Genomic DNA, 8,168 nt, shown 5'->3' with positions numbered 1-8,168 from the left:
GGAACCTAGCTCATAAGTTTGAACTAGTTGAAATGATTTATATTTGATTTGGTTGGCAAATGAATCCATCATTTATGCCATATTATGCATAAGACTTGGTATATGATCATGCTATGAGCATATCATAATATACCAACTGAATACATGGTTAAGTCACTGGATGACTATAGGAGCATTTTAAGAGTACTTTAGAAGAACTAATATATTTGATATGAGATAATTAGTTTAGAATAAAATATCTAGGTAAAGAGCTACATAAGATTATGATTTCTAAGAAAATACAGATAATTATGAACTATAACTGGAATATGACTTCATTTTGGACTGAAGAGTAAGTCTAGTTGAAATGATGCAAAACCCAATCTTGAATGTATCAATCGAATTCACTAGAGTTGGTGCGGAATCCCAGTCTAGTGAGTACCAAAGATAAAAAAAAATATGGAGTAAGAACATCAACACAAATCTTCAATGCACACTATTATTAATCAATAGTATGGTACATAAGATACACAAAATGCTCTCGGTTCTCTCTTTTTCTCTCTAGATCTCGAAATTAAACAGAGTGTCCAACCATATACACGGCTGAAATATATACTATATGTACTAAGACCTAATACAAAGCCCATCCTAAAGCCCAACCAAAATCATTAAGAGTTTTCGGTCCACACAACACCAAAACCATGGAATTTTCGGTACTTACACCGAGAACTCTAAGAAACCTAGAAAAGCAAAGTATAAACCACAAATTTTACAACCTAACAATATCCCCCTTGGTTTATAGCTTTCTTTTCCTTTCAATCTTCTCTTCGTTCTTGACTTTCATCTTTTATCTTTGATTTCTTCATAACTTCAAGATGAACATATGAATCTTCTACATGAATAACTTCATCTTTAGTAGTTGTAATTCCATCAAATTTAACTTTAAACGTATATTGGGTACATAGGCTTCTTGTTTATCAGCACTTTCAGCTTGGAGAAACTTCATAGATAATATCAGAGAGACTGTTTCTTCTGGATCACTTCAACAAGTTCATAGATAGCAGCAAATTAATTAAGAAGGCTTCAATGCAATTCCTATCATAACTTCAAAAACAGCTTCACCTTACTTTTGGGGTTCAAAGATTTAGTGTTGGAAGAATAATCTTCACTTCCAGTTCCCTCGAATAAATGTTCTTCTTCGATCATAGATGTGTCTTAAAAGTAACTATGACTAAAAAATCCCTGTGGAACAAAAAGTCATAAAAACCCTTCTTACCACAGTTGTTCAAGGACCCAACATTCGCTCAGATGGAGACTACTCGCAGTATATGTGTGAACATGGAGGAACGCACTGTGAATTGTTGAGTATTGGAGAACTACTTGTGGCTATTTTTGATGTTAGCCCCTGCATATCCTTGGTCAAAGATCTCAATACAATTTTTCAAGTTAACAAGTTAATTTGGCCCTTGGCGAGACGTTCAATGATAATCGTACCTTGCGAGGTGCATCGCCCTGGTGTCTAAATCGTTAATTCCTTTACCTACAAAGAATGTGTCCGAGATTACACTTGAGTCTCCGTTGTTTTGCATGACAACGAGATTATGAAGACCCTAGGTGGGATGTTCAGTGATATCTATTTCCTGGTTAGGTGAATCGCCCTGGTGCCATGACAGTTCTTAGGAAAGGATAACTGACAAGACCAATTTTGACAATCTATATAGTTTCAGACTTTCAATTCCATAAATATGATAGTTCTTAGAAAGATATTGTCTAACTGACAGTTTGTACATTTTCATGTCTTTAATTCCTTGTGGAAGTAGTGTGAAGTGTAATGACCGTCGATTCCTTTCCACATTTCTCTCATTGATCAGAAAAGTCCAATACAATCTCATTGAGTCTCTTCTTCCTTTGAGTTCTCCTTGATTCTCTTCTTCCTTTGAATTCTCCTTGAGTCTCTTATTCCTTTCAAATTTGCGTTTTAAGACAAATGAAATTTTGACATAGAAATAAAATAAAAAATAAAAATAAACTTAGCACACAATAAGACGACTAAGAATAAAAATAAAAATAAAATATGCTCAAAAACAATATTTTTGGAGTTTTTTGCTTTTTTTGAACAAGAAATAAAAACATAAATAAACATATTTTTGGATTTTTTTTAATTTTATGATTTTTGATTTGTTTTTTTAATTCTCCCCCTAAATTTGTGCATAGAGGAAAAATATGAACAAATTTAACAAAAACAAAAAATAAAATATAAAAAACAAACACATTTTAATAATTAAATTTAAAACATTTGGGGATCAAAAGTTGTCAAGCAATTTTATATCGTTTATCAGCACACGCCTGTATGAATAGTTCTGGTCAATCACCAATATTGTGGTCCACTTAAACACAAAGGATATTTGAAAGTTGGATAGATTAAAAATGACAAGACATTGCAATTATATTCTAAATAGACCATTTTGCTGATGACGACCAAGGATATTGTTATCCACTTAAATTCAACAGCGAGATCTACAGTCAACCTTTAATCACGAACCAATTCAATTTTAAGTGCACTAGAATGCCTTCCCCACTTCACGACATACCCTAGTAATAAAGGAATTCCAAAGAGCTCTTTAATTTAGGTGAGTACTCAATTATTTGAGAGAGAATATGGATATAGAGATGCATTTGTTGTATCCCAGGTCGGATCTCTTCTAATCACGCAGTAGGACAACATATGACTAACATAGATAGAGGGATAGAGAAATAGAAAGATGTGTATGATGTGTCCCAGGTCGGATCTTCTCCAATCATGCAAAGAGGACAACATATGACTGGCATAGATAGACAGAGAGGTGCATAGATACAGATACGTAGAAATAGAGTTGCATATGTTGCGTCTCAGGTCAGATCTCTTCCAATCACACAAAATGGGCAACATATGACTGATATAGGGGATAAGAAAGAAAAAGAATTTCACACCAAACTAATTTATCAGACCCCCCTAGTCATCCTATCAACACCGAAATTAAGGACTTAAGTTCGTACGTCGAATAAGTATTGAGCCACACTTCTAGATGATAAGTAACTTTAATGTATCTCGCAGACTCCATTGTTTATCTCACTGCTCAATCTATCCAAGCGTCATATGGTCAGTCCAAATGTAACTATTTAAGTCCTAATGAATTAACACTGTCAAGTCCTTTCATTGTCAATAATGTCTAGTCCTTTCATTTTAAATCCTTCTTGCCTACCAACATATGGAACAAAGAGTCTAAACAATTTAGCTTCAATGCATTACACGGATTTCAGATTTACCTTTAACACTAAACTTCATATCACTTCCCAAAAGACTATCAAAATAAGAAGAAAATAATAAATTACTAAATAAAATTGAAAAGAAATTCCAATCTTTGAAACACATCTTCTTAAGAAATACGAACAGCACGAGCTTGGTTTTAAGAAAGATTTGGATTTTGGACAATTAAAAAATAGCATTACTATCACATTGAAGAAAAGAGTTAGAAAATTCAAACCATAAATCAGCAATTGAAGTTGCATCCAGATGATCTGAGAACAACAAACAGATTCAGCAATGTGTTTAAGATCAGCTGTGTTTCAATTTTAGAACGAAGTTGGCGTTATCAAAATTCAACACACCATTAATGAAAGACCTCTTTCATACTTAACATTATTACTCCAAGTTACTCCAAAACATGCTACATGCATATTTATAAAAAAAATTACATTGATAGTATAATTACATAAGACTGGATACAAACTGACTAAGTTTTAGTATATTACATAACTACTCCAGGAAATTATAATTTTATACATACATGATCATTAAATACAAAAGTAGTATTATTAACTATTCTAAATCTCCCAACAGTATGTGTGTATATTGGATGCTTATTACCTGCAATAGTTAAACACTATGAGAGATAAGCAATAACGCTTAGTGAGTTCAGTAACAGATACAATATAACATTATGTCATATATATATATATATATATATATATGTATATATATATATATATACACACACACACACCCCAACATGATAGAAGCAAAGAGGAACAAAGAACAACAAAGACATATGTGAATCATGTGACAAGCTTTCCATTCTAATCAATAAATTGATTTCAAGATTTACAATCAATGAGACATGCACTTTCAACTTGATATACATCAATAAAACTTCAACCCAAGTGGCACAGAAAATATACAATTTCTTATTATCATTTTGCTAGAATATACGGGCTTTCAGCCCTACATAGCCCTATGTCAATACTAGAAGTGATACAAGTCATGCTCTACATGGCCAAAGGCACAAAGTCGATACCAGAAGTTATACGAGTCATGCTCTACATGGCCAAAGACATAATACCAATACCAGAAGTGATACGAGACATGCTCTAAATTGCCAAAGGCATATTGCCAATACCAGAAGTTATACGAGACATGCACTACATGTCCAAAGCTATAAATCCATATTCAGGATAACACAGGAAAGCATATTACACATATAACACATTACATACAATTGTTTCTATATATTGAACTCACCGTGAAATAACTGGAGGTAAAAATGGTAATTTGAGCTGCACTTTGTTTCTATAAATAACTTTCATCAATGAAAACTGAGAGATTTATTGAAAACTGGTCCTTGCAAGGGTTGAGTTTCAAACGGAAAAATAAATTTCTCGGGGTCTTCGGGGACTTCAAGATGTTCTTCGGGTGTTGGGTATGATCCCGGGGCTTTGGGGGATGTAAAAACATAGCTTAAAAGAAGGTTTAAGGTGAAAAACAATGCAAAAATCCAACCAAAACGAGGAGGGTTCGCACCTCCCCTTATATAGGGTGCGACGTCTTTGGCCGAAGAGGGAAGGAGGAGGACACGCGTCGGACATGCGAGGGCGAGGGGGCGGGCACGCGTCGGATCTCGCAGTAGCTTCAGATAAGCCACGGGTGCGACACACAACGGATTTCAGTTGGACCTCCCTTCGGACGCACCACAAATCGGACATGTGTCATGCATGTGAGGCTTGTACGTGGCCAATTTCGAGCCTAGCATGTGAAGATTCTCGGATTTTGTGCCCAAAAATTCAAAATTTCATAACTTTTGCATACGAGCTCTGTTTTTGACATTCCTTATATCCACGCGTAGGTGAGATTATACTGTAAAACTTTCGTTTAGACTCTGTCAACTAATTTTAACTTTATTTTTAATATTATTATTTTTAACAGTTCAGGACAGGAAAATCCGTTAAAAATTCATAGCTTCTTCATCCGATGTCCATTTTCGTCTGTATTTTTATCGTTGTACTACTATTGATGAGACCTTCAATTTTCGTTTACGTTGTGTCGGTTAAAAATCACTCGGTATTTATTTTGAGTTTTTAGCTGTATACTGCTATATAGAATCTTTAGAAAAATCATAACTTCTTCATGCGAAGTCAGATTTGAACGTTCTTTTTATGAAAGTTCTCGGTTTAACGAATACTACGAATTTCATTTAGATCACTAAAGCTAAAAACTAGTTTACTAAAAACTCACTTTTTACATCATATGGAGTCGCGCTGGATCTTTTGCGAAACTTCAATAGGTCATAATATCTTCGTTATAACATAGATTTCGGAGAGATTTTTGCCTAAATGTTTTTAGCAAGATAATCTATAAATTTCAATAACATTATTTTTATTTATTTCAAACTTTATATTTTTGTTAATTTCGATAGTTGACTTTTGATCGGAATTTCATAAGACTTCCAATACATTTCGAGTGATTGTAAACATAGTTTTACTTCAAATCTCGTAAAAACTATCTTGTTAGAACTTAACGCTCAAAACCATATAATATTTAATAATAATATTCATCTTTAAGCTAACGAGCTTACAAAATACGATACTTAAACTAGGTTAATAACTTGTATGTCACAAATACCTCCTCCTTTTGAGGATTTCGTCCCCGAAATTACAACGATTAAAACAAATGGGGATATTTTGTTCTTATCTCATTATTATTTTCCTAAGTGTAATTTGGGCCTCGATGGTGTTTCTACATGACAAGCACCAATTCCACTTCTTTATTAAATAGATTAGTCGTTATTTTCTTTACGATCTCTTCAGGCTCTTCTACATATCTTAACTTATTATCCAGTTTCACCTTAGATAACAGAACCGTTTCATCATATATGCTAAAACATTTACGCATATTACTCACATGAAACACATCATGAATACCTGCCAAATCTTCCGGAAATTCCAAGTTGTATGCTTGTTTACCTATTATCTGGTTGATTTTGAAAGGACCAATAAATCTAGGACTTATTTTTCCATTCTTTCCAAATTGCATAATACCTTTCCATGGGGATACCTTCAGCATTACGAAATCACTATAACGCCCCGATTCTCAGGTATTGGTTAAATAAAAGGTTCTTTGGTTTTAAGTCCCACTCGACGAGTTGGTTTCCCTACTCATCGAGTAGCAGCGGGGTGGGATCGCATGTTTAGTGACCTACTCATCGAGTCCAAGAAGGGACTCGATGAGTAGGAGCTGGAAGATGAAACCCTAAATCCTGGGGTTTTGCACCCTATTTAAAGGAGCCTCAGCCTCCTTTGGCCTCTTTACCATCTTTGAGAAGCTCAGTGAAACCCTAATTCGTGTGGCACTCTTCTTGGTGTGATTTAAGCCTTGGAAAGAAGGTTGGATAGGAGGGGAAAAGCTTGAAGAGAAAAGGAGTTGAAGCAAGGAAGGTGTGGGAAGCAGAACTTACCTCAGCTATCATCTTCTGGAGGTATCAAGTTGCAATCTTTACTTCCCTTTCCTTCTAGATCTCTTTTCTTTTGGTTGAGTTTTAGGGTTTTATGGATTTTGAGTTGATATGGGCATCTATGACTAGATCTGAAGTTGTAACTTCAGATCTGGACCCTTCCCAAGTCCTAGAGTCATAAAGTTGCGAGTATGGGGGTGATTGAAACCCTCCTTGTGCATGAAACCCCATTAAGAGCTTAGAATTGCCATTAAGAGCCTTTTTAGCCATGCATACACGTAAAGTTTGCAACTTTACGTGAAGCTTGGATCTGTATTTTGGAGCCATTTCATGGCTTAAATGAGTCTGTCTGGCTTTAGGGATAAAGGAAGTCGGTGAGTCGCAAGGTTGACTCGACGAGTCGTATGAAGATGGCCTTGAACTTGACGAGTTGGATGAGCAACTCGGCAAGTCTGATGAAGATTGTCATAGACTCGGCGAGTTGGATGAACAACTCGGCGAGTCGGATGAGTTTTCTCCAGGATATGTATGTGTGTATCCGTCGAGTTGCAAGAAGGAAACTCGACAGGTGGCTTAAAAGTGTGATCAAGAATAGGATGAACTCGATGAGTCAGCACGATGACTCGGCGAGTTGGATAGTGCTTCAAGGAACTTGGCGAGTAGTCGAGGGTGCTCGGCGAGTTAAGGTCAACATGGATTGTTGACCTTGACGTAGGACTTTGACCTTGGCAGGGGTTTGCTAGTGGGTTATGGAGTACCTTATATGGTTAAGGACTTGTAAGTATATTGTACTATGGTAGTAGGTGGTGGAGCCTGTGTCAAGTGACCCGAGAGTTGGAGCTTATCTTCCGAGTCGACATCTACAAGGTGAGTTATCCTCACTATATCGATAGGGTCTAAGGCACCAAGGTCGGCCCTTTAGTTGTTATCGTTATGGTATGCTACATGTGGATATGATCCGTTAGATCAGAATCAGGATAGGCTATATGTTATGTTCTTATGATCCATAGGGATTGATATGTTAGTGACCTGCTAGGTTAGTGCTCTAGTTATGAGAGATTGCTATGTTTGGTAGTCAGCGAGATAGATATGTCCGATGTTTGTATATGCCAGTAAATGTTTGTTATGCGCACACAGTTATTTGCTTGTTGCATGGGTTGAGGCGGTCCTGCTTTGTGCTGAAGCGATCCGGGAAGACTGTAGGCCCACGCTGCGGTCCAGTCATGCCGAAGGCGCGATGTAGATCCAGTTGGACTGTAGGCCCTGTATGGTAGTCCAGTCAGGCCAATGGCCCAGTATGCATGTTGATTAATTGGTTGTTACAAATATGGTATTATCAGTGTGGTATTGGTATTTTGGGGGTAGCTCACTATGCCCTCGGGATTACAGTTTTTAGTTTATTGTTTCAGGTACCTCAGGACTTCA

This window comes from Lactuca saligna, chromosome 9, assembly GCF_052625555.1.
Source record: "Lactuca saligna cultivar CGN05327 chromosome 9, ASM5262555v1, whole genome shotgun sequence".
NCBI classification, from domain to species: Eukaryota; Viridiplantae; Streptophyta; class Magnoliopsida; order Asterales; family Asteraceae; genus Lactuca; species Lactuca saligna.
This window is presented reverse-complemented; position numbering follows the sequence as displayed.